This window comes from Pogoniulus pusillus, chromosome 8 (genome assembly GCF_015220805.1).
Source record: "Pogoniulus pusillus isolate bPogPus1 chromosome 8, bPogPus1.pri, whole genome shotgun sequence".
NCBI classification, from domain to species: domain Eukaryota; kingdom Metazoa; phylum Chordata; class Aves; order Piciformes; family Lybiidae; genus Pogoniulus; species Pogoniulus pusillus.
The window spans coordinates 9855233-9879936 of record NC_087271.1 but is presented as its reverse complement, the minus strand read 5'-3'; the positions used below and the strand labels follow the sequence as shown (position 1 = coordinate 9879936).

Below are 24704 nucleotides of genomic sequence, written 5' to 3'. Positions count from 1 at the left end.
TTCTCTTTGTGTAAGCTTTAGAGTTAGTTGTTTGGGGTTTTTTAACTGTCCTCCTCCCCTATAATTTATTAAATGGCATTTCCTAGGAACATATATCTTAAGAAAAGGCTTACTTCAATGTCTTGGAGTCAATGAAATTCTAAACCTTTAAAAATGGTATTTGAGTCTTCTCCAAGTATTTACTTCTCAAATTTTGATTTTTTTTTCCATCCTCTACAGAAATATTTATTTTTAATTGTGTAGATGTTTTTTTATCTTGGCTTTGATTACACAGGCTGCAAATGAAGAAATTACTACTGACATTATCTAGGCTAGGAAACTGAATTTCACTCTCCCTGATGTCTGACATGCTCCATATGTTGATGTTCTCAAATAGGGCTGACTGGGGAAAAAAATCTGTTTCTTTTTCTGGAAGAAGTCTATTTTTGGAGAAAAAGTAATTCCCCCAATAATTCATTTTCTTCATCAGTGGCAAAAAAGTAGAAGAGTGATCTAAGATATGTACAAGCAAGATTTGTTTGGCTAGTCTGCAGATTCAGTTTCTTTTTAAAGCTGTTCACTCTTAAGTATTTACTGGGGCAAGGCACCCGATGTTGCAGATTGATTTGGCAGCTGAGGTAGTCTAACAGTTCACTGCATCTGTAGGGGCAAAAGCCTTGGTCTTGCCCATACTGTTAAGAAGGGGAAATTAATTAATGCCAGATGATTTTTTCCCCCAAATGAATGCTGTTTATTAATTTTGCTATTCAGAACTCTCATCACCCATGACCACTAATTTTAATAATATTTAGGTTCTTACAGGGTCATGGAAACATTCTATGGATAATATCTACATCTAGTAATAACCAGCAAAATGTATAAACATTAATTGAACTGAAAGAGAAGAGTCCTGTGGTCAAATGCCCCTTGCAGTCAATGTACCACTTGTCCACTAGATGGACTCAAGGAGCGATTTCTGCTTATGGCAGAAGGCAATGGAGAATTACAAAGAGGCTTTTAAGTATTTACTCACAAATTATTAGTACCCTATTCACAGGGGTGAGAGTGCCCAAATGTTTTCAGGGAACTGTGTCTGGTTAGCTGTTGAGACTTGGTTCTTCCCAGGCTTCTGGGGAAAGGAGGCAGACAATCTCTGACCTTGTTTCCTGGCTCCTCTGGATGATCTGTGTAGGACTTCCAGTCTTAGCAGGAGGCTTTCATGTGCAGACAGGCTGTCTTGTGATGTGCAGTCTGTGATAGTTCGAAGCAAGCTAGAATGTTTTGGTAAAAGAACTAGATAATGGGCAGTGAAAATGAAAACAATAATGATGTCAACTCCTCTCACAGTCTCGCTGAGAGTTCTGGGAAGAAGAAGTAAAACATTCTCCATTTTGTCTTTCATTCTGCCTTTGCCTTCAGACCTAGTCACATCTCATTAACCTTGCTGCCACTAACATTGCTCCCTAACCTCTTGGCTGCACCTCTCTTCTTTCTGAGAACTGGGGTAAGGTTGAGAGGGCAAGAGGAGGTGTTGGGGTGGTTTGAGAACCCCTCCTGGGGACTCAGGTTTCTGGGGGGGGAGTTGTGCTTCTGTATTGTTTATCCTTTGTATATTTCTGTTTATAACTGTATATATTGTAAATAGCTGCTTGTATATTTGCTGCTGTAAAATAAATAGCTTCATTTATATTCCCAGAGGCCGTCTGAGTTAGCTGGGGCAAATTTAAAAGTGTGGGGGGGCGGGTTAATGCCCAAACCATCACACAGTCTCAGCATGATGTCACGCTGGCCACACAGGCTGATCGCCTGGAGGCATTCAGAGCCTGTTCCTGGTAAACTCGTGGCAGTGCAGTTTCCAGGCAAACAACAACGCAGAAGGCAACGGCAGGCGTGAATGGCACAAATAGCATGGCAGAGCATGTTGTTTACCTGTGTATGTCTTTCTGTCAATGTGGGTCAAGATGAATCGGCCTTTGGACACAGAATAGCCAACCAGAATGGCAGTTAGCCAAACCGTACCATATTAGGCAAAGCCATAGGGTCACTTTACCCAAATTTGGGAAAAGAACAGGCCTTGCACAAGGCAGGCACAAAATAAATGTGTGTACCTTGTTTCCCACTGGACTTTGGGCAGGTCAGAATCCTTAGACTTAATGGCTCCAGGTTCTTTTGTGTTCTTTTCCTGTGCTTGCTTCTCTAGTGGAGCAGAAAAACATGCCTGGGCAACCCAGGATATATATTAAGCCTATTTTGGGCCTATCAGGCCCACCACAACACCCTTTTGCAGGTAATGGTGGTTTCCTGGCACATTCATGCACCTTTTCCTTTATTTGCCTATCTGCTGATTCAGCAAAATGAATTGGCTCACTGCTCTCAGATAAAACTGAGAAAATAGAAATGTGGGGCAAATTGGAGTTACTTGGTTATGTCAGAGAACCATGCCTGACTGTGGATGCTGGTGGTCAGACTCTGTTTATTTTCCCCAGCAGGTAGAGTCGGCACCTTCAGATTCTATCTGTGCCTGTTCAAGACCCAGGCACTTGGTCATCACTCGCCCTGCATCACAAGGCTGTTGGCTGCTCTCTGGTGAGTGTATTCCCTCTCTCACTTTCATTTAAAAAATATATGGTCATATTTTCTCTCGTGAGCATGTTTCTAGAAACAAATCTGACGTTTTCTGAGGGGGCAGGGGGATGGGCCCAGCTGGAAAATCCTGAGATGTACTGTTAGTTAGATCATCATTAATTTTTTAGCCAAATGCCTGTAGGAAAAGGAAGAGCTATTTTCCTAGCCTGTGCATGGTGCACACTTAGATAACGTCCCTTGCAAAATCAGGTCAGAAAGGAAGGGCAGATCCTGCCTTTCCAACGTGATCTCCTTCTATGATCAGGTGACCCACTTGGTGGATGTGGGGAGGCCTGTGGATGTGGTCTATCTGGACTTCAGCAAGGCCTTTGACACTGTCCAACACAGCAAACTGCTGGCTAAGCTGTCAGCCCATGGCTTGGATGGCAACACTCTATGCTGGGTTAGGAACTGGCTGGAGGACCAGACCCAGAGAGTGGTGGTGAATGGTGCCACATCCAGCTGGCGGCTGTCACTAGTGGTGTCCCTCAGGGATCAGTGCTGGGCCCCATCCTCTTTAACATCTTCATAGATGATCTGGATGAGGGCATGGAGTCAGTCATCAGCAAGTTTGCAGATGACACTAAGCTGGGGGCAGATGTGGCTGGGTTGGAGGGCAGAAGGGCTCTGCAGCGGGACCTTGACCACCTGGACAGATGGGCAGAGTCCAAGGGGATGGGGTTCAATAGCTCCAAGTGCAGGGTGCTGCACTTTGGCCACAACAACCCCATGCAGAGTTACAGGCTGGGGTCAGAGTGGCTGGAGAGCAGCCAAACAGAAAGGGATCTGGGGGTACTGATTGATACCCACCTGAACATAGCCAGCAGTGTGCCCAGGTGGCCAAGAGAGCCAATGGCATCCTGGCCTGCATCAGGAATGGTGTGGTCAGCAGGAGCAGGGAGGTCATTCTGCCCCTGTACTCTGCACTGGTTAGACCACACCTTGAGTACTATGTTCAGTTCTGGGCCCCCCAGTTCAGGAGGGATATTGAGATGCTTGAGCGTGTCCAGAGAAGGACGACGAGGCTGGTGAGAGGCCTTGAGCACAGCCCTACGAGGAGAGGCTGAGGGAGCTGGGATTGTTTAGCCTGGAGAAGAGGAGGCTCAGGGGGGACCTTATTGCTGTCTACAACTACCTGAAGGGGTGGTTGTGGCCAGGAGGAGGTTGCTCTCTTCTCTCAGGTGGCCAGCACCAGAACGAGAGGACACAGCCTCAAGCTGTGCCAGGGGAGATTTAGGCTTGAGGTGAGGAGAAAGTTCTTCACTGAGAGAGTCATTGGACACTGGAATGGGCTGCCTGGGGAGGTGGTGGAGTCGCCGTCCCTGGGGCTGTTCAAGGCAAGATTGGACGTGGCACTTGGTGCCATGGTCTAGCCTTGAGCTCTGTGGTAAAGGGTTGGACTTGATGATCTGTGAGGTCTCTTCCAACCCTGATGATACTGTGTGATACTGTGAAAATGGGAAAAGCTGGATACGTCTGCTGAGAACGCTGTGTGGTGTTTGAAGAACTGTCTTCTGTCACAAGATTTTTCACTTTGCATTTGAGAGATTCACTATAAATACCAGCAAAACATAACAAAAGCTTCTGTACTGGGTGGCCTATCGTGTGCCTTTCAGAAAATTCTGGTTTGTAAACCTGCACACTCCCTGCCAAGTTGTGTTGTAAGTGAAAAGCTGTATTGTAGAGGACGCTGTAAAACATTGTGGCTGTTCTTGCAGAAGTCACTATGCTCATGATCAACACTGCAATTCTGCTTTTTAACAGCAGCACTGGAGAAATATCACAAATCCTTGTGTGAGTGTGTATACACAGTGGTAATGCTGTGTGCTCTTTCTTTTTCAATATGCCTGTTGATTAAACTGTGCTCTGGTATTTTGCCTGAAGGCTTTGCATCTTTCATATAAAAATAGTCCCAGATTACAAGATAGGACGTTGGGCTTGGGGAAATGAAGAAATTGGAAAGCCATCATCTTTTTTATTGTCAAATGTAATGTAATTAACACTGGGTAAATGGATATTGGTTGTGTTCCTCAGTACACAGTAAGTAATTCCATCTGACAAATAGAAAAAGTACACTTCTAGGTCTCATACACATATAACCAACAGTAAACATTTATCATGCAGAACATTTTAAACTTTTACTGTGCTGGTAACAAGGTTTTGCAACACTTTTTATTCTTTCCCTAAAAAACCAAAATTCACAACAACAACAAGAAGAAAAAGTCTTGAGAATTACAGTTGGTTTGTTTTTTATTGGGATATGAACTGAAAAAAAAATAGCTTCCTTTGGAGACTGTGAGCAGTTACATATCATTGGGAAGGAACTGTTTTCACAAAGCAGTCTCTTAGCTTTGATATATAATACACCATTTTACCTAAATCCAGGAACTGCTTATACTTCTTACGTGGCAACAACTAAGAATCGTTTGTCAGTAGTTTATAACCACATCTGCGAATCACTGGACCACAGCTGTAGCTTGCAATATCACTTTTCGGTGATTAACAGGTCTTAACAGCAAGGTTTTTCTGTTGCATCTACCAGAATCTGTGGGTTGCTGTAGAAATGATTGCACAGTGAGACAGTATATGTAGTCCTGTATTACAGGAAGCGTGAAGAACACCAGCTACTAGACATTTACTTCATTTCAGCACTCTGAAAATGAACCTCACTTCTTCATCAGTGTGCCATGTCAAGGGATCCTATTACATTAAGTTTGATAAATAAACAGCATTAAAGATTGCACTGGCTGTGTAACAGGCCTGTTTGACAGTGAAAGATTTTTAAATGCCTACTCCATGCAGGAAAAAATGAATACAGGCCCATTTTATGTGCCAAATGACAAACTATGATGATTAATAGACCTATTTAAATGAATAAATGCTCTATGTACTAGAGCAGCTTATGCTGTACAATAGCTGTGTATGCAGCAGCTGGCAAACCTCTGCTACGGAGATGTAAAAGATGAGAATTGGTAAAGATAACAAATAACAGCTAAGCCAGGCCAAGTTAAGAGTAAACCTACACTGCATCTCTAATGACCTCAGTGGAGTTCAGAAAATGGTATCTCAAGGTTTCACACACCCTCCTCCCACAAGTTTATTTTGAAGTCTCCCATGAATAACTCTGCTGCAGAATACATTTTAGAGATCTAAATTAATTTCAGTGAAACAAATGTACAGCCAAATTTGGTTTGTTTTATAGGAGGTCTTAAGTGATCTGGTTCTATTTTTGCTTAATAAAAAAGGAATTCATATGGTTGTAAGAGGACTTGAATGGATGATATTTGCTTTCATTTCTATTTTGCTTTTGGTTTCTCCAGCACTGTGATAGGAATTGTTCACTTACTGCACAGGCAACTGTCACAGGGCAGGTGGGATCATTAATTAGTAGTGACATAGTAAACAGATCTGTGCTTTATCAGGTTTGATCAGAGGTAACTCCTAACATATCTACATGCAGAGAGTTGTTCATCAGTTTTTTTTTTCCTTCACTTCTGCATTGCATGTCTCTACCTCCTCAGTTTCAACATGTGCTCTGTTACATACATTTTATAGCATGGCTATGCATCTTTGGTAGTTTTTTTGGCTCTGTTTTAATTCTGTTGTTCTCCTTTCACAAACTTAATCTGACAAAAAACTGTCAAATCCTTGGTCAGTGCTAATTTGCTCATGTAGCAGAAGCATTTTCTTCATTATTGATATTTATGAATGAAGGATGCAGAAATATATTGCTTTTTTATCTCTGCAGTCAGAAGGCTAAAAATAATTTTGGAATGAAAGAGCTATTCCTCTGTCACTGCAAAACTGCTATTATTTCTCTTCATTTATTGCATGCTAATGGATTGTTTTGATAATTAATTGCTTTGCACATTATTTGAGTTAGAGTGAAAATAGTTTATAACCATATGACACTCTCCTTGAAATCCATGTCGAATTTAGTATTTGTTCCTGTTACAGAACAACAGAAACAGGTAGTAGAATCTGAGTCTCTGAGCTGTGTAAAATGAACCAGTAAATCTTGTGAAATGTGTGTCTGCTACTGGTCTCACTAATGAAACTGGTGTTCTCTCTAGGGCTTAGTTCAGAATCCATTGAAACTGATGTAAGGATTTCCAGGTTAAGGTTACAGTCATACAATTGTGTTAGGCAGCCCTCTGATAACCCCATTTCCTTCCTGACATCATTTGTTTAAAGTAGAACTATTATAATTGCATTTATTATCTCTAAAAATACTTTCAAATGCAACTTCCGTAGAAGGGCTGTAAAACCTAATACAGAGAGAAAAAGAATAACAGCAAATGGCCAGTGAGCCTATGGTGCCTTCCTAGAGTATCTTTTGTATCATTCAAAAGCACTTTTTCATTCTTTGAGGCCTTTTGGCAACAACAAGAAAGGCAACTAGGAAATAATCTTCAGATAACATGACCCTGAGGCAATACAGACTGCAGTCTGCAGAAAGAAATGAAATAGCTTTCATAAAATGTTTTGTTTCCAAAACGTACTTATAAGTCATAATCTTGTGGCCCAGCACACAGAGTATACTGCAAACAGCACAGGCTCTTTCATTCATCTTGATGATCTTGCTCTTTCAGGTTTTCAGAGATTGAGGAGGGAGTGACACTGTAGTCTGCCCCAGTTTGTTCTGTAGATTTGTGAATATGCTGAGAATTGAGTCGATTCAGAGACAAAGCTGAATGTCCTCCTGTTTCTGACATACTTACATTGTCTTTTTGTCTAATTTTGTTGTTTGATTTTAGCAAATCTTAGTGTGGGACAGGGAGTCCTATCTTTATCATATACATACAGAGTGCACTGTCTCTGTGCTCATGCTATTTCTTCATCCCTTCTGAAAACCTTCCACTTACTGTAGCATTTTCTTGTTTCCAATTCTGTGAGTGGAAAATTGTATGGAAATCTATGTTGTGGGGTCATCAGAGGCAGAATACAAAGGATAGCCTAATAAAGATTTGTAGGAGAGTGAATAGCTTGTGAGGGCTTCCCTCTCTCAGTGTTACTTGCTGTTTGCCTTACATCACATGGGGAAAAAGAATGACCTCATTTAATGTTAGATAGCATCTTGCACTTAAGTAGAATATGTGCTAGTTTAGCAGGCACAAGAGCAAGCCAGGAGCATTTTTCTGTGCTTGCAAGGGACACAGAATTGTTTTCTTGTGTCTTGCTGTTTCAGTTAAAGCCTCATTCCCTTTTCTTATCTGCACCTAAAATGGCACAAGGGGATTTTATATTTACTGTTTTACAGAGCAAATTCTGCTGAGTTTTAATGTGCTATGAGTTTTAGTGCAATGTGCCACTTTGCATAAACGTGACCTCTCAGGATAGGAAGTTGTTCTTCAGCTCTGGTGAACTTCCTTGGATGAATTACATCAGTGATAGCACCACTACTTCCCTAGTGCCTTCAGTTTGTTTGCACATTTAATAGGCATTCTATCTCAGTGAATGATTCTAACCTGATTTAAGATAGTTAATTTAAAAACAATTACAAATACCTCACTTTTCAAGCTTAACAGATGCAAACAGTTCTGTTGCATAAAAGCATAACTTCATTGTTTGAACCAGTTTTCAGAGTTAGAATTACACTTTGATTGTAGCTGATAAACTGCTATAGGTTTCTTGATCACTCACAAACCTATATCGGTTACATATCCTTTTATTTATGCAGATAGAGTTAATGGAAAAGTATTAGTTTGCATTATCAGGCCTGGGGGGATGAAAATAGCCAATAGTTTTCCTGTTATTTTAATGATTATGGACTCATAAAAGATAAATGAGTGTCCACTTCACTGGCTTTTTTTTTTCAAGGAAGGAGGTACTATCTGATTCGAATCAGAGTAGAAAGACAAAGTCACTCAAGAGAATCACCAAAATAACATTTTTAACAGAGCATCCACAAAAGATGTGTATTTGTACGTATCAACATGCTAATGGTGGTAATTAAAACAGTAGAGGTCTTTGTTTTGTGCCAGTGTTTTATTTTTATTAAACTAAAAAGCACTTAGTGGGAAGAAAATGCAGAAAGCAGTTGGTAGATCTGTCTATAAACTTTTCAAGGTTGCGTCCAGGTATTCAAATCAATGTTTACGGCAGATAGAGCATGCAGCCTAGCAAAAATCAATAACATTAATAGATCATGTTATTCAGTGTTATCTGAATGCCAATTAAGTAAATAAATGAACACAATGAGGTGTTGTCAATGAGAGATCTTGAAAGGAAATAAAAATGGCTGAGATGGGATAATGCAGGTTATAGGAAAAAAGCAAGAATTCAATCACAAAAACAATGTCACACTAATAATCAAAGCACATTGAGATAAACACAGAAGAGAGGACTGCAAATCCAGACTGCTCTACAAGATGTCTTCAGAAACTAATTAATGCAGGAGGTATATGCTTCAGTTTTAAAATGGCCCAAAGTATTAAATATTCTTTACAAGATGACTGAGACATAGATTGTCATTGTGGAGAATAAGCAAAAAATATTTATCCAGGAGGAAGGACATTTCAGTCAGCCAAAAGTGCATACCATGGAAAATCACAACTGCAAAAGGTACAGTTTAAAATATGGTCCTCTGATGTTTGCAAGGGAAGTGTAATAGGAGGAAAGCTTGAACCTTAAATAACTCTGCTTTTACTCCCTGCTAGATTTCATTTTGATGTTTGCAGATAACATCTCTTATGACTGCATCATAGACAGAGATAGTCTAGGTTCTGTGTTGTCTCTGAACGTTTTTCAGATGGATAATGCCTGTGCCTACCCTTCCCTGCCTATATTGGTATTTATCTTTAATTTTTTCTGAGCATCATACTCTTTCCCTTAGCTTTTATGGTTCTACTCTCCAAATGCAGTTCCACAGATCTCTAGCAAAAAATCAGGCCTGCATGGCTGAAGACTTAGCATTTTCCTAGTCCTTTTCCCCCCCTTTCTGACTGTTTCAGGTGGCATCTATCTTCCCTCTCTATTTTTCCCTTCTTGTCCACCTCAGTGAGTACTCAGATTCATCAATCTAAGCAAATGTAATTCTGATCAGTTACGTTTTCTCCTTTGCTGTGGAAATGAGCTTTTACTCATTTTCTTTCAGTGGTGACCAATGGCTTAGGAGAGGTTATGCAGGAAAAGTTCAGTGAAGTCTTATGATTTTAAACTGAACAAACCATTCTAATGAGCTAGCACCAGCAAAGTTACATACCAAACCTCTCTCTCTTCACTGAGCAAAATCTTGTCATTTGAATGCAAAACATAAAGTGAAGTTTGGAATTTTTCAGTGCCTAAATACCTCACAAAACTGAATTTGGGAAAGGTTTCTTTGCAATCCAGTCACTTGTTAATTTTCTCTGAGATCTTTTTTCTACTTAAGTGTGGCATTTTTAGTTTACTGCTGGACCCGGTTACAGTCTCAAGTACAGTTTGTGTAATGTAAATGTCCTGTTTGAACTGGTCCAGACATTAAGAACATTCTGTATGTGGCTGCAAGTGATAATGGTCCAATCTGGTGCCTTTGGCAAAGAGCCCCAGGAGAAATACACAACTGACCACTCGGTTTCTGGAGTAGAGAATAGAGAGGGTCAGAAGCAAAATATATGCCGACAGAGAAAGAGATCCTTGCTCCTTATGAAGGAGTGAAAGCTGCTTCTGAAGTAATCAGAACAGACTCTCAACTTCTTTTGGCTCCCAGATTACCAGTTTTGAACTGGATGTTCAAAGGGAAGGGATCATCACCACATCACACAAGCGATATTACTTGGTCTAAGTGGATGGCTCTCATAACACAGCAAGCACGCATGGGGAGTTTTGAATGACCTGGCATAGTGGAGATGATCATCAATGGCTGGAAGGTACAAGCTGTATAAATCCTCCAGAGGAGAGAGTAACTCAGGCTGAGGAAGCTCCTCCTTACAGTGATTTGTCAAATGAAGAAAGGAACTCTTCTTTATCTACACATGGTTCCTGTCACCTTATTGGAAACAAGCAAAAATGGAGAGGTGCAGTTTGGAGCCCTGTGTGAGCAGTGGCTGAAGCAAAAGCTGGAGAAGGTGAATCAAGCCAGTTTGCAGAGGTAGAAGCTATCCAACTTGCTCTTGATGTGGCCGAGCATGAGAATTGGCCCATGCTTTACCTCTATACTGATTCGTGGATGGTGGACAATGCCTTATGGGGGTTGGCTAAAGGACTGGAAAAGAAATAATTGGCAATGGAGAGGAAAGCTACCCATCTCGAGAAAGTTCCTGTAAGAGTGCACCGCATAGATGCTCACATGCCCAAGAGTAAAGCTATTGAGAAACATCAACACAACCACCAGGCAGGTTTGGCCGCCAAGGTGTTTCAAGCAGATGAGAACTTGTAACTTAGATTTAGACTGGGAACACCGAAGTGAACTGTTCTTAGCTTGGTGGGCTCATGATTCCTCAGGACATCAAGGTAGAGATGCTACCTACCCATGGGCACAGGATAGAGCAGTTGACACATCAATGGATGCTATAGCACAAGTTATACACGACTGTGATATTTGTGCTGCTATTAAACAAACTAAGCCACTGAAGCCCTTGTGGTATGGTGAGTGATGGGTGAAATGCAAATGTGTTGAAGTGTGACAGACTGATTACATCACTCTACCTCGTTCTCAGACTGGAAAGCAATATGTGCTGACCACGGTAGAAGCAAACGCCGGATGGCTGGAAAGCTATCCAGTTTCCCTTGATGCTGCATGTAACACCATTCTCTGCTTGGAAAGACAAATCCTGTGGCAACAAGGTGCTCCAGAGCAAATTGAATCAGATAATGGCACTCATTTTAAGAATAACCTCCTAAAAACTTGGGCCAAAGAGCGTGGCATTGAGTGGATATACCACATGCCCTGTTATGCACCTGCCTCAGGCAAAATTGAACATTACAACGGTTTGCTGAAAACAACTTTAAAAGCAACGGGTAGAGGAACCTTAAAAAATTGGGAGAAACACCTAGCCCAACCTACCTCAGTAGTGAACCATAGAGGTTCTGCCAGCTGAGCAGGTCCAGCTCATTCAGATGTGTTAGGAAAGGTAGAAGGTGGCAGGGATCCTGTCATTCATGAAAAGAATTTGTTGGGAAAGTCTGTTTGGCTCTTCTCCCCTTCAGGGGAGGCTATATGTGTCCAAGGGGTGGTTTCTGCCAAAGGGCCTGGTCACACATACTAGATTATGCAAAAGAATGGTGAAATACAATGTGTTCCACAAAGCAACTTGACATTAGAAATGAGATGTAAGTTGTTATGAGTTCTTTTGCAGATAATTGTGGTGCCTATAAAACCCATGAAGAACCCACTATACATGAGCATAAACCCTTTGAATGCTGAAATTCCTACTCCATCCCATTTACTGGAGAAAATATCTGACCGTTTCCTGAAACCTCTGAGCTAGCCAATGCCTGAGACAGATGGAAATGAGGAGATGGATGACAGGGAATTGGATAAAAAGCCTGAAGACTGAATGACTACTGTCCAGGACAGTGATGTTGTCCCTAATTAGATGGGATGACTTGATGCGTCAATGGGAATTATATTAAAGGGGTGGGTTGTGGCCGTTTGAGCTAGATTTCTAGCTCCGACATTAACAAAACAATTTGGAACAGAGAAACTTAGAAGTGGAAGCTCTGAGTGGAAAGATGAACATTCTAGGGATAGGCTATATAATGGCAACAATGGATAAGTTAATATAATTTCCTTGGAACATCAAGAGCTTTATGTCTGGAAGCACAGATTGTACCTTCTCCTTGCTGCTTCTGCTGCGCCTGCTGCTATCTTCCCCTGCCACTGTTTTGACTGCTGCTGCTTTTGCTGCTTTGCCGCTGCTTGACCTCTTCCCCATCTTTCTTAAGGTTATTATATTTCTGTAGTACTTTATTCTCCCTATACTGTTATATTTAGTTTAAACAACTATAAGAAATACAATTTAAGTTTTTCCCCAACTTTCCAAACAATCCATGTTGCAGTGAGTTTACCAGGGGAGGGATCCACCCTAACCTGGGACAGTTATCAAAGAATAATTTGGGTTTGATACTGTAACACAAGTCATACTTCTTTTATTCTTCCAATTCATATGAAATTCTGTGAATTTTCTTCAAATGTTGTAAAGAGGTCATAGAAAATTCTTTACTTTGAAAATATTTTAAAATACTTCTTGCAGTGTCACTCTTCTCTATAGAATAGGTTATCTTTACATGGTTAAAAAAAGAGAATGTCTTTTGTATCTTTCTGTCAATCTTCCTTTAACTGTAGAGTCTCAGACTTCCTGGCAGAATATCTAACAGAAAGTTTTAATTTCTGAGCATGCATCTCAAGTAATGGAATGTATTACATTCTTATGTTCTATAAAAATTTATCTCACAGCAAGGCTGGAGAGACCTGGAAAGTTATATCCAAGTGACCCAAAAGTAGCTTTGAAATGCTATTTTAGCTCTCCAGGAAGATGAAAGAGCCTTTAACTTTCTTGCTACTATTATAATTTCAGAGTGACAAGTGATAAAAGCAACATTGGGCTGAGTGCCTCCCACAGTTTTAAACATCACATCTGAACCATATGTAATATATTCTTTATTGATGGGAGGACAGGAGCTGTTCATTCTAAAAAGAAAAAAGGAATTTTGGAGGTTATCATTTTGTATGCAATTCGATGTGCATAGACAATACAGCAATTAGCTGTACAGACATCAGTAACATACATAGATCCCTCCATTCACAGCTATTTGAATGGCAGTTAGCTTGAACAGATAAACAAAGATAACGATAAACTGTCAGTCGAAGTGTTTAGAAGGCAGGTAGTGTGACAGAAGATGACAAGGAAGGAAGGCAATGAGCTGAAGCTTGAGGGGGGAAAAAAAGGCTTATAGAAACCTCTGAGTATGCTGACACCAGCTCTTTGAAGCACATTTTGAAGTGGGATAGCTGCACAATGAATACATGGAACAAAGCCCACACAAGTTATAAATGCATGAATATACTTTCTTGAAAGTACCTGGAATCAGGTTTTGACCTGTTTTTTAGACCCTCTGTTTTTCCTCCAAAGTATTGTATGCCATCTGCTGTCGCTTGTCCTTTTATTTATAGGACATACCAATAAAGTAGATCTTATAAACAGCTTTAGTCTTTATGTAAGACTTCAAAACCTGAAAATTGTGGCTCACATTCTGTGAAGCAAACCAGGTTTTCTCACACAATTGGTAGGATAAAGAAGTTGCAGTGTTTCAGTGTTATTTTGAAGTATGTGTTCAAGGTTCCAGCACTGGAATTGAATAATGATTCTGAAAGCTTTTTATTTTGATACAATGGGTGCTTTTAACATGCCACCCTGTAAGTTTTTTTGGCTTCTTACAAATCATTCCAAAGATATCCACAACTGTAAAAGAGACACCTGGGCATAACAGCATCACCATCTGTTTTTTATTTCTCTTCAGAACTGGTGTAATGTGGAGCTGAACATAACAAATAGATTATTTTTTTTTTTTAAGAAGAAAAGGTTGTACTTAATTTTTTGGGGGATTTCTTTAATAACTCTACATTTTAATTGCTTTATAATCTCCTCACAAGATACTTGTCCCAGTCCCACTTGAGAATAATAAAGATAATACAGAGATGATATTGGTCAGGCCTCAGGTAGGTCTGGATATCGGATAGCAATGAAACCTGAGATACTTATATCCTTAGTAAAGGTGTTTGGTGCTCATTGTGATGTCCTGAGCTGTGTACCAGACACTCAAATCCCATAGAGGATGCCTGTGTGACAGCTACAGAAAAGCCATCCCTGTAAGCAGGGATTTCGGCTAAGGGCATGCCAGAAATCACGGAACTGCCTGCAGGGCAAATGATTGATAGAAAACACAGACTGCAGGGATGTGTTTTAAACTTGTTTTGCTCAAGTTTGCATGTTGTGGAGAAACTCAGCCACCCTAAAAGGATGTTAGAATGTGTTGTGCAGGCAAAACTAGGACACATCTATTTTACATTCTGGAGCAGAATAATTTCCCTTTCTTCTAATTTGGATTTGTCCACAGAAGAAAAATTCCTACTTTCTATTGGCTTTGTTAGCTCACTCTTTGATGTGCTTTGCTCAGGGAACCACATTCATCTGTTGCAGGACTGTGTTAAAGCACATGGTAATGGGGTATCACTCTGCTGCTTTCTTCTTGTGGGCAATGCTTGGAAGCATCACACAGTAGGGGCTGTTAAAATCAGGATTTTCACAAATAGTACATTGTCATTTAAGAAAGGTGCCACAATAATACTTCACAGAATCACACAACTGTCAGGGCTGGAAGGGGCCTCAAGCATCATCCAGTTCCAAATGCACTGCCATGGGCAGGGACACCTCCCACGAGTTTAGGTTGCTCAGAGCCTCGTTCAGACTGGCCTTAAAAATCTCTATTTCTTTGATGTATCATAGTTTCATGAAGGAATCAGGATTTAAGATGGAATGTAATCCATTGTCTATAGGTTAGATTTAGGAGCTCTATAGTGATACTTTGATTAAAACAGTTAAATATGGGATTTTACTGTATAATTTGATATAAAATAATTCAAATCATAGAAACACACACACACACCTGTGAATATAATGTAAATATATTTGTTAATGTCAGATACAATTACTCATCCAGTTTCTACTCCCATCTCATTTATCTTCAAGAAGGAAACCCCAATTATTTCTTTTTATAGAAGGTTTTTAAGCACACTATTAAAACACATTGAAATGGGAAACATTTATATTATTACCACAGAAATGGATGACACAAGGTGTGGAGGGGAAGACTGGCAAATTTCAGAAAGATTTTGAAGTGCAGGGCAAATAGACACTTAGCATATGATGTCTATATTTAACAGTACTTAGCATTGGACAAATATTGGGTGTTGCAACAGTTAGGCTTGTCTGTGAAGCTCTCTACTTTTAATAGGAAATTGGATAATTCAAGTGCCTGTGATACTCAGCTCAATCAGCCTCTGAAACAAGTTCCTTTGGTAGCATCAAAAATCTGACAAGCAATTTAGGGAATCATAGAATCAACCAGGTTGGAAGAGACCTCCAAGATCATCCAGTCCAACCTAGCACCCAGCCCTAGCCAGTCAACTAGGCCATGGCACTAAGTGCCTCATCCAGGCTTTTCTTGAACACCTTCAGAGACAGTGACTCCACCACCTCCCTGGGCAGCCCATTCCAATGCCAATCACTCTCTCTGGCAACAACTTCCTCCTAACATCCAGCCTAGACCTCCCCCAGCACAACTTGAGACTGTGTCTCCTTGTTCTGTTGCTTGTTGCCTAGGAAAAGAGACCAAATCCTACCTGGCTACAGCCTCCCTTCAGGTAGTTGTAGACAGCAATGAGGTTCCCCCTGAGCCTCCTCTTCTCTAGGCTAAACATCCCCAGCTCCCTCAGCCTCTCCTCATAGGGTTTGTGTTCCAGGCCTTTCACCAGCTTCGTTGCCCTTCTCTGGACATGTTACAGCACCTCAAAATCTCTTGCCTCCAACAGGAAGTCTACTTAGAAACCACCCAAACCCCAACACTGGAAGTTCCTGTAATGTTTCAGGTTGGGCAAAATTTGTGTTATAATGACTTAATATCCTTAAAACCTGTGTCAGGTTATTTAAAATAATCTGATTATTTAAAATAATCTGATGCAATATGCAATGTCCAAGTGAAACAATATCTCTGAAGAGGAGGTACAGGTTCTAGGGCCGTGTTTAGGTATCTAACTGTAGTAGCAGTGCTCAAAATTTTAGAGTTAGTTGCAATACTAACAGCGAAATCCACTTCCTGTTGAAAACAAACACCAAACTCTGGTGCATTCAAAAAGATTTCACTGGATGACTATCAATCTGACAAGCTAACTATAGTTAATATTTCCTCAGTAAATATGTGGCCTATTAACTTTCTAAGGAACAATTCCAGAAGAGATGTTTTTTTTGTAGCTTTCTGATGTCTTAAAATGGCAATTCCAATAGCATCCTGGCCTGTCTCAGAAATAGTGTAACCAGCAGGACCAGAGATGTCATTCTGCCCCTGTACTCAGTGCTGGTTAGGCCACACCTTGAGTACTGTGTCCAGTTCTGGGTCCCTCAATTTAAGGAAGATATTGAGATGCTTGAACGTGTCCAGAGAAGGGCAACAAGGCTGGTGAGGGGGCTGGATCATAGCCCTGTGAGGAATGGCTGAGGGAGCTGGGGTTGTTCAGCCTGGAGAAGAGGAAGCTCAGGGGTGACCTTATTGTTCTCTACAACTACCTGAAAGGAGGTTGTAGCCAGGTGGGGGTTGGTCTCTTCTCCCAGGCACCCAGTGACAGAACAAGAGGGGACAGTCTCAAGCTGCACCAAGGCAGGTTTAGGCTGGATGTTAGGAAGAGGCTGATCTGGGAGCTGGTGGAATCACCATCTCTGGAGGTGTTTAGAAGGAGGTTGGATGAGGCACTGACTGCCATGGTTTAGTTAATTAGAAGGACTAGGTGATAGGTTGGACTCGATGGTCTTAGAGGTCTTTTCCAAACTGGTTAATTCTGTGGTTTTGTGATTGTTATTCGGGATGCTTTTGTGCCCAGAGTCACACTTATGAATTCATTTAAATTCATGAGCACTTAGGGAATTTCAGTTCTAGTTTCCCAGACTGTTGCCTTAACATACTAGTGCCTGCTTCATGGTCTTACTACACAATAATTACAATTCCTACTGTCCACACCGATTCAGCTAATTATGATGCTTCCTACCTCGAATTATCCTCCTGTCACTGAGAACTAACCAAAAGAGCTGCTTTTTAAAATGTTCCATTGAAACACACAAACATTTGCTCTATTTTGCTCCGTTTTGGTGTTTCCAGAATAAACAGACCATGGCACAGGCGTTGCTGCAGCAGCTGAGCCAGGCTGGGCTGAGGTAGGGCTGCGGGCACGGCTGAGGCTGCTCGGGCGGGTCAGGTCCGTCAGAGCTCTTCGGCAGCGGGTATGGGTTTAAATACATTGTGCAGTCCGTGCAGGGGCTTTGACGGGGGCAGCCGTGAGCCAGAGCAAACGTTCTTGTAGATGCCTGCTGTCGGAGCTGCGATGCCAAGCGCCGAGCTGCGCTCAGAACGCGCGGAGCTGTACGCGTCTGCCTGCCCGCTCGCTTTGCGCGCTGCTCCCTGTCCGCCTCCGTTCCTCCTGCTACCCTGCCTGCTGCGGACCCCCGGCGGCTCCCTGAGCGCGGCCCCGCGGCTTCCCCGCAGCCGGAGCTCGGCTCCCACCATTTCTGTCCATGTGCCTGCATTTCCTTTGTGAGAGCTTTGGGACTCCTCTTCAAGCCTATTTCCGTTACACCGCAAGGGCTTTAGAGTATTTGTAGCTTCCCATTCTGCAGATCAGAAAGGCTTTCTTAGTAAAAAAGTTAGCTGCAACTTGATGTCTTTTAAACTCAGATGTGTTTCGTGGTTGTTTTTTTGGTGTAGGTTTTTTTTTTAACCTTCTCATCTCGTTACCTTTGAAAATCGAATTTACGTTTCTACCTGTTTTAAAAGACAAAATAGCACAGTATCACAAAAAAATCTTTCTTCCCTCAGAGGCTTGTGGTGAGGGTGCTTTGAAGTCAGGACCATAAGGTTGCGATTTTCACTCGGAATTAAAATGGAGGAGCCATTGATTCCTAGACTGCCTTTATTACTTTCATCTGTATGCCATCAGAGCTGAGACAAATAGTGAGGCTGTGTAAATCAATCATGTCACTAGTAGACGTTTTAAAGAAAGTAGCAACCCCTACTTTTTTAGATCTCTGACTTCTTAAGACGAGCTCGAATTTGTTGACATATGTGGTGTGTTCCTGTGTCTCCTCTTGCTGTGCTGTGTGCCTTAATAACCTTCAAAACCTAAAGCATGCTTTGAGTTTTCGAACGTACATTTACATGTGTATGCAAAGTGCATTGAGACAAATGAAGGGTAAGTTTCAGATTCCAAAGCTCAGCTGAGACTTATCTGGGCTGCTACCAGCCATTGAGCATCCACATTTTCTACTGTTAATATTTTTTGTACCTGGTATATGAATGGCCCCAATGTTTCACCAAAGATGAGTGTTTTCCTGTTGATGGAATCTCCTACCTTCCCAAATACACATGATCTTGATACCTAAATACAAGCATAGCTGTATTTACAATGGGGCAGAGTGAAACATTCCTTTTCCAGTCCACTGCAATATTTCTTTAACTTGGAGGAGTTAGAGAAGTTTAAAAATTGCTTTCTCATAGAATAGAATCATAGAATCAAGCAGGTTGGAAGAGACCTCCAGGATCATCCAGTCCAACCTAGCACCCAGCCCTAGCCAGTCAACTAGACCATGGCACTAAGTGCCTCATACAGGCTTTTCTTCAATGCTTCCAGGGATGGCGACTCCATCACCTCCCTGGGCAGCCCATTCCAGTGGCAAATCACTCTCACTGGGAAGAACTTCCTCCTAACATCCAGCCTACACTTGAAGTGAATAGTTACTGAGCTTAAAGCGTGTTTCTGATGAGAAAAGATCTGATTTCTGCTGTCTTATAATGATTTTGAAAATTCAGTTGCAAAAGAATAATCAAAATGCTGTCAAGTGCATTTGGCTGCTCTCTGAAGGTTCCACTTTCCACAATCCAAGTTAGGCAGAAAGGGTCTCAAATGGTCTTGTTCAGGTTTAGTATATTATTTAGAATATTTAAAATACTACCTTGTATATATTTACTAGGTATTGTCTGTACTTTGCCAGCACACAAAAGATACAGGTATATGTTGAAATTTGGACCTGAATTACATGGCAGATAAATCTATAAATTATATCAATGACTAATTCTAATTTGAGATTTGTGTTAAATGTCACAAATTATATTGTCCAATGAAGTGTCTTTGCTAACTCTACCTGCTTTGTGTTAGGCTTTGTCCTTCTGTAACTGAAAAAAATATGGTAAATATTTGTGCTTGGAGTTAGTAGGCAAAAATGTTTTAATCTTGCTTCAGCTGCAGAAACACAAGACAGATGAAGAAATAGGATGACTTTCTACGTGTATTTCATTTACCTTTCACCTTCTCTGTTACCCAGTAATTTTCCATCTTACAAACTGTCATCTTTATCTGCTCCAGTATGTTCATTTTGGGACAGTGCAGTAATTCCTTAAAGAATACAGATGAGTTTCTTAAACTTCAGCATCTTAAGCAGATGACACTGTTCAGTACAAGAAGTTTTCCCTCTCCCTCTCCCTCTCCCTCTCCCTCTCCCTCTCCCTCTCCCTCTCCCTCTCCCTCTCCCTCTCCCTCTCCCTCTCCCTCTCCCTCTCCCTCTCCCTCTCCCTCTCCCTCTCCCTCTCCCTCTCCCTCTCCCTCTCCCTCTCCCTCTCCCTCTCCCTCTCCCTCTCCCTCTCCCTCTCCCTCTCCCTCTCCTCTCCTCTATAGAAGCAAAACCTATTTGAGACAGAAATTAGTGTTGTTTGTCTCAGGAAAAATATGAGCTTTATTCTCACTTGTATTATTATAGCTATTAATCTAAGAAGTTGTACTAATGATAATGTCACATTGATACTTACCTGCAGTATTAGTCTAAATCATAATTTATCCTTACCAGTACCTGTCCCATCTTTCTATTTTAGTCCTTTTGGGCATGTGAGAACAAACAGTGACTGGCAGTTAGTTTAGTGTCAGGTTTTCATTATCTCTGTTCTATTTTACAGCGCTTTACTTCTGAGCAGAAGTGATTGCTTCTGTTCCGAAGGCTTCAGGAAGATGCATGCCCAAGTAGGATTACTACTATGCATAATTTCCATTTTATGGAAGATGTGCACTAGTGAAAATCACAGCCTATGTGGGCTTCCTTTTCAGATCTGCAGGAGAGTTAAAAATTCCTAAACATGCAAGACTTTGTTTCTAGTCGAGTCAGCTAACGTCTTAATATTTGTGTTGTGCAGTTCACACTGCCAGACTGAAATTGGAATTTGTTTTTACTGCCTTTTAAAAAGCCTTATGCTTTTTTGCTGAGGTTCATTTAGCTCCTTTAGAAACAAACTTACGCAAGCCAGCCTAGTCAAAATGCCAAGATAATTTGATAGATGAACCTTTCCAAGGTTATCTTGTGTGCTGCACTGCCAGATAATGATGTGTCCACGAGTGTCATTTGTATGAACAGCTTTTAGGAATTCAGATGCATGTCTCCTAGAGCAGGGTTAAAATGACTTGTGATGGTTTGGGTGTTCCCCCCCCCCACTTTTGGAAATCGCTCAGACTAGACTCAGTTGGCTCTGGAAATTGAATGAAGCTTATATTTACAGCTTAGCACAAGATACAAGCAGATATTTACAGTATATACAGTTATAGACAGAAATAGACAAGATAAAAGGTAATACAGAAACACAACAGCCCTCCCAGAAACCTGAGTCCTCAGGAGGGGCTTCACCTTCCCCCCTACCCCTCTCAACCCCAGCCCCAAGGAAGAATGGAGGTTCAGCCAGGGATTTAGGAAGCAAAGTGGATTAGTCAAAGAAATGGCAGAGAGGGGTGAGGTTAGAGATGCATCTCAGCCAGTTCCCTGGCAAAAATGAGAGTCCCTTATCTATGTTTTGATTCTTATTTTTATACATCTCAGCAAGCCTATGAGCAAAGTAGACATCACCATTGTTTTCCTTTCACAACCTATAATCTATTTCTTCTCATCAAAACATTCTAGCTAGCTTCAAATTAGCACATGACTTCTGCCTGTCACATAGTCTGACTAGTAAATGTTTTGGTACCATGTTTTAGGTTAGTTATGTTTGTGATTGTATTCTAGAAATGAGAAGTTTTAAACACTTCATTGTATATTATTGCTATTTAACCAGTAGATTAGGGCACTTACTTCTAGTGATATTTTCATTGATATAAAGTTCATGAGGCCTACCCAATTAAGGTTATATTTAAACTTTTTCATCCCCTGAAGGCTCGTAGTATCTGCAGTCAGCAGCCACACCATATTTGTGAGTGTTTAATTATGTGCAATTAATTGGGTCACAGCTCTGCACGTTAGAAATAATGTTCATAAAGAAAATCTAGTTAAGATATAAAGTGAGTTGTAGCATTTTTATTGTGTTTAATTTCTCTTTCTGGCAGAACTGGGAGTACTTGCTAGTTAAAAGTTGATGGATTTATCATGGGCGGTCTACTTCTTAATTTCAAGAGATGAGATGCATTTATATCAACTTCAATTTGCCAAAGCAAACAGTGCATGCTTTAATTAAAAGCAAATGCCCTTTTGAAATAAAGCAATAGTAACTTTATGTTCCACTGAAAATACGTCCCTCTCTTTGTCTGGGATTGAGGGAGCTGGGATTGTTTAGCCTGGAAAAGAGGAGGCTCAGGGGAGACTTTATTGCTGTCTACAACTACCTGAGGGGTGGTTGTAGCCAGGAGGAGGTTGCTCTCTTCTCTCAGGTGGCCAGCGCCAGAACAAGAGGACACAGCCTCAAGCTACACCAGGGGAAATTTAGGCTGGAGGTGAGGAGAAAGTTCTTCACTGAGAGAGTCATTGGCTACTGGAATGGGCTGCCCAGGGAGGTGGTGGAGTCGCCATCCCTGGAGCTGTTCAAGGCAGGATTGGACGTGGCACAGAGCCTTGAACTCTGTGGCAAAGGGTTGGACTTGATGAGGTCTCTTCCAACCTTGGTGATACTGTGATAAAAAAAGAAAAGGGTATATGTAGTGAAAGATCTATGAAAAGAGCTTCCTGAAACATAACAATCAAACAAAAAGTCCTTTAAAAAAAAAAAGCTATAACCATAGTTATCTGTCTACTGCAGTTATACAAACATCACTATTTTTATATGAAACCTCCAGATGTTCATGTTTCAGAATTTAAACTTGATAAATGTACCTACATTTGTGAGCATGCATGTACAACGCCGACAAATGAGTGTCCTTTCCAGATTCTAACATCCAGAAAAAAAGCAAGATACACTGGTTCCTATAAACACATTTTAAGCCTAAGAATTTGTCAGCCACTTTGATGGAAGTTAGGAAGCCAAAGTTACCTTTGTTAGATTAAAAAAAGCCCCAAGCACCTTGGCTAAGCAGAGTCCACTTGCTCGTGGTGATTGGAGTGTTATAGTAAAGTATATTTCAAAGGCTAGCTATGGTAACCCTGAATGTTATGTGTTAGTATTTGATGCTTTCATGTAATGCCTTTCCCTTTTACTGACAAGAATTTAGTTCCTGAATTTAATGTTACACTAACATAGGAAAATCCCCAAATCCTCTTTATTGCTATGTTAAAAGTTATATTTAGAGGCTGTAGGAAACAAGGAGTTAAAGCTTGGCCTGAAAGCTCATGTGCTGTTCTTCAAGGTTTATCAGCTTAATCTAGTGTCTGAACAGATCTAGATAGCTGTTAGCTAAAACTGTTGCTAATCTTAGTTTATGCACAAAAACACCGTTGTTTTTTTTCCTACAGAATTTGAATAAGCTGAGGAAGAAGACAGTTTTTTTCTGTCCCTATTATGAGTGTTTCTGTGATTTTGAGAGTTATTAATGATTATTTTATAACCTGATCTTAGAATCCTTCCAATCATGTTTCAAAAAAAATTTTTTTTTGCCTTTTTCTTACTATAGAAACATAATTTCAAAAGTAGGCAACAATACTACAAGTATCAAAGGTGATTATCACTCCTGTGCAAAGAATATACTGCAGTACTGCTGTTGAAAATTCATGATCTTTAGCTGTAAAATGTTAAGAAATACAATAACAAAACTTACCTACCAGACTCTTTGAAACAGATTGTTAATGCTTCTGCCACTGTTAGAGTAAGGCCAACAATCATCTTTTTCTGAGTCAGGGTTTAATTTTTAAAGAGGTGAAAAATTACAGTGGTCTGCTGGACTGCAGTGTAGTGCACTCTCAGATTAGATGATAATTGCTGCTGCGAGTGAAACGAGTTAGCTGCAATTTTGAAGTTGGAGTGTGTGCAACTGGAATAGAGTGGAGCAGGTTAGAAAGGGTTAAGCACTGCTCTCGAGAAGACAGTCATTCCTAAGAGTAGGGAAAGAAATTGCTTTCTGGATGATATTTATCTACTCTTGGTAAGACTAGTGCCTAGGAATGGTGCAAGGACTCAGCTGTGTTAAATACAGACGATAAAAAGTGTGCATTTAGCTGCAGTTTACGGTCTAAAGTGCATAACTAGATGCGATGGAAGGTTTAGCTGGAGTATTAAGGGCAATGTCCTGGGATGTCAGTTGTTACATAGTGATTGTTGTGCATGCATCACTATTTGTCTTTTTTACAATCAAGCATTTAAACCAGAAAGCGACAGGAATTAGGATTTTTTTACTTCTGACAATGGGTGATTATTATAAACACTGACATAAAACTCTGACAGCTCATCTCAAGTGTCTGTTTGAGATGGAGGGCAGACCTTGCTATCTCATTTTTGCTATAAGAACCACCAAGCTATTCAGAATCTGGGATGGGCTGTTTGGACAGCTGGTCCCTCTGTTTCTTAACTGTCTGAAAACAGAGAACCAGATGGATTTAGTATCTGTAAAAGAGACCTTTGGGACTCTCTGACAATGAAAGTTTGTAGTGATATAGTCAAAGCCTTATGAGGACAAATGTTCATCACTTACTAAAAGGATGTGATGTGTAGCAGGGATCTTTTTCTGGTATGTATTCAATTAGAGTCTTGCAGAGCTTGATAGCTGGGAGTTGCAGCCATAGCCTTAAGTCAAGTAATAAAAATAAGCATTGTTATGCTATTAAATGAGTTCTGTTTGGGGTTAATTTCAGAGATATGTCCACATATGCAGCCTTTTAAATGTGTTTAGTGTAAAATTGTATGTGTACTTATTAAGATTCTTGTTTTCTCCAGCTGAGGTTGGAATCGTTGTGTATGCATAGTATCCATTACATACACTCTACTGCAAAACAAGTATGAGTGAGCATATTTGTATATATTTACACAACTTGTTTATTTCACATATGCTGTGTAACAGTGTAATTAAACTTTATCTGCTTAAATACTAAAAAGGAGCTTACTGAGAGCTCAAGGTTGCTATGCCATAATAAATGTGTCACATAAAACATTATTGGATGTGAAGATAGGAGTTCTACTGAAGGTGA

General features: G+C 40.7%; 1 long non-coding RNA gene across 1 annotated transcript; it reads left to right on the top strand.

Moving 5' to 3' along the window:
• Nucleotides 1-2470: 2470 nt before the first annotated feature.
• LOC135177839 (uncharacterized) lies at nt 2471-8573 on the top strand. Its single transcript, XR_010303188.1, has 2 exons — nt 2471-2565; nt 8425-8573. It is a non-coding gene; the product is annotated as an uncharacterized LOC135177839 (long non-coding RNA).
• The last annotated feature ends 16131 nt before the right edge of the window (nt 8574-24704 follow it).